Raw genomic sequence first — 3,429 nt, 5'->3', positions numbered from 1 at the left:
CCTCCCGACGCTTCATGAACGTTCTAGAAGCGCGTTACGTGTTACTAGCGTCACGTGACCTCCGCTGTCGTAACAATATTGTTTGTGATGCCATTCAATAGATGATTACACATTTCATAAGCTTCAATCACCACTTCTGCCATTGAGATCTTGTTGTATTTCAGCACAACAGATGACACTATTGTATTTATTATTTCGGTCACATACATAGATTTATAGATGGCCACGCCATTACTCCATTATAGTAAGATTGAAAACAAGGATACCTAAGACCGAATTATTAGTAGCAAATTTAGTTTCAACAAATGATGATATTTTAAGACGGAAAATTTTCGTTTTTTTTTCTAGATTGTTCGAAAAACGCAATCATTCTCTAAAATAGAAATGTAATGTTAAAGAACATATTAATTTGTATTTTGTTCTGTAACTCTAAAATCTTTTCAACGTTATTATCACATTTTCAGGAATTATATCTGTCGAGGCCTACATTAACAAAAATACAAGTGTGAATGAAAAAATATTATTATGGAAAATAGGCCCCTAAAAATTTTGAAGAAAAGTAATTTTTATTTCCAAGATATCCTTTCTCAAAAAATGATTGGGTCGTTGCTATTTTTTCAGTATCCAGACTTTTCTTTTGGGTCGTTGCTATTTTTTCAGTATCCAGACTTTTCTTTTGGGTCGTTGCTATTTCCATTATCCAGATATTTAGCTATTCATGCGATTGATTATTATTTGATCGGACATTTCACCTTTTGCCTTTATTTTTTAACAAATACGCTCAGACCGTTTGATTTCGTAGAAATATATTAAGATATTTGTGTAAAAGTTTTTTAACCAATTTCTTTTTTTTTCACTCAGTTACAGAAATTATTTCACACATATATAAACAGCCATAACGACAAAAATTTATAATAAATATACTGAAAATTGTACAAATAAAAATAAACAGGACTAGTCAGCTTCATACGTGATACTGCGGTTCCAGTATGCTCAAAACTAAACGATTACACAGAACCGAACATTTAAAACGAATTTACAAACAGCCCAGGTGGTTAGGGCGCTCAACTTGCAATCTGAAGGTCGTGGGTTCGAATCCCCGTCACACCAAACATGCTCGCCCTTTCAGCCGTTATAATATCACGGTCAATCCCACTATTCGTTGGTAAAAGAGTAGCCTAAGAGTTGGCGGTGGTGATAACTAGCTGCTTTACCTCTAGTCTTACTCTGCTAAATTAGGGACGGCTAGCGCAGATAGCCCTCGTGTAGCTATGCGCGAAATTCCAAAAACAAACAAACAATCAAAACACCATTAAATCATATCCGACCTTAAATCACGAAAATAAAATAGCATAAGCAAAAAACCGATAGTTTTAAAGAACAATTGAGAAAAATCTTTAAAACACATAATGACCCAAACATGGACACACTATTTTAATACAAGTATATTGAACAATATAAACACACATACATTCCAAAATTCCCAGTAACAACAAAATATTCACAAAATTCAAACAATGATTATGTAAGTAGAATAACAAAATTAGAAGTAATTACGTCTATCAGACAAATCAAAAATAAAGCACCAGGTGAGGATGGAATACAAGCATTTCTCCCTAAAAAGGATATTCAAACATTTTTTTGACCATTTAACAACTTTGTTTAATTTATTCCTCAACTCTGGTTATATCCTAGCCTCTTGGAAGCAAGTTAATGTTCTTATTTTTATAAAGGAAGGCAAATCAGCCAATAAACCAGGAACCTACCGATCAATCAGTCTAACTAGCTGTGTAGTGAAAAGTTTAGAAAGAATTGTTACAAAAGGATCTCCACTTTTCTCGAGATCACATCAAAATTACCCGAAGTTCAAAATGATTTCAGAAAATTTCGGCAAATAACAGATCATTGGGTTAGGTTAACTGCAACCATAAGATATAGTTTTAACCATAAGAAATACACTGCCGCCTGCTTTATTTATATAGAGAAAGCATTTGACTCTGTATAGCATAACGGTTTAAGATGTTAATTGAAACAATTAGAACTACCAACAGGTGTTATTCACTGATTGTCTAACTTCTTAGAAAATATCGAGTAAATGTGGTGGGAGTATTTTACTCCCGAGGAGAATGTTCCAAGAGAGGGGTAGTTAGCCCTATCCTTTTCATCATGCGTGTAAGCGACAGGCCATTTAATGATCCAAATTTTAGTTCAACATCACAAATTGCAGACGATATGGCAATTTGGAAGGGCTCTTCAACTCCTTCTATAGCATCTACAAATGTACAGCCTGTTCTGGACCAAATGGTCGAATACTGTCAAAAACACGTGACAAAAATAAATGTTACTAAAACAAACCTTGTTCTTTTTTCTTCCAAAATCGAAGATTAAGAAATCCTTCTGAAATTTACCTAAACGAAGCTCTTCCAAACGTTGTCACATCGGCAAAACTTTTAGGTATAACTTACGAGTCAAAATTAACATGGAATAAACATATCACCCACATTGGGAATAAGGCATGGCATCGAGCAAACTACGTTAATATATTAACAGGTAAAAACACAGGAAAACATAATCAAATCTACAAACAATATATTAGATCAGTCATGGAATATGCTTGTTCTGCCTGGACACATCAGCACCTACATATATACAGAAACTACAGACCACACAGAGCGGAAAAATCACCACAGCCTACAGAGTACCAAGAACAACAAATACAAATTTCATACATAAATACGCAAACATCAAAGCATTCAAAGAAAAACTCGTAGACTGCTCGTTCCATAACCTTGATAAAAATTTATATAAAAACGACTCATTATGATACATGATGATAATACCCATAAATACCTCTCCCCACTTAATGTTTACTATAAGAAAAAAGACCATCTATGTTAGATATCAATATATCGCTTAAAATTAAATATCAATTGTGCACTTAAAAGGGTTTATATATGTGAAATTCCCCATTGATAATTATTTCAGATGAAAAAGTGACTTTTCACTATGGAACTGTTTGTGAGTGTATTCAACCAAACTAAGAGAAATAGAAAAATAGCCTTAAATGCGATAGATAGAAGTGGCTCTGAAGAGGGGAAGTAAAATCAATTTTACAAAGTGTCCTACATTAGTGTTCACTGATTTCTTGGATTACATTCTGATTTAACCTGACCATCCCAGGTCGTGCACAACGACCAAACACCGACAAAGACTAGACGCAGCTAGTCAATACCACTCACCGACAACTCTTGGGCTACTTTTACAAACGCTCTTGAAGCTGAAAAGGAGAGTAACCTACTGATTGCGAGTTGAGCAACCTAACTACCAAGCCATTTTCGATCTTTCCCTCCCCATTATTGAATGTTATTTATGGATTAGAAGTTTGGTTATCTGTGCGAGTACATTATACAAATTGCTGCATCTTTTATT

The sequence above is a fragment of the Limulus polyphemus genome, unplaced genomic scaffold, assembly GCF_000517525.1.
Source record: "Limulus polyphemus unplaced genomic scaffold, Limulus_polyphemus-2.1.2 Scaffold242, whole genome shotgun sequence".
NCBI lineage: Eukaryota > Metazoa > Arthropoda > Merostomata > Xiphosura > Limulidae > Limulus > Limulus polyphemus.
This window is presented reverse-complemented; position numbering follows the sequence as displayed.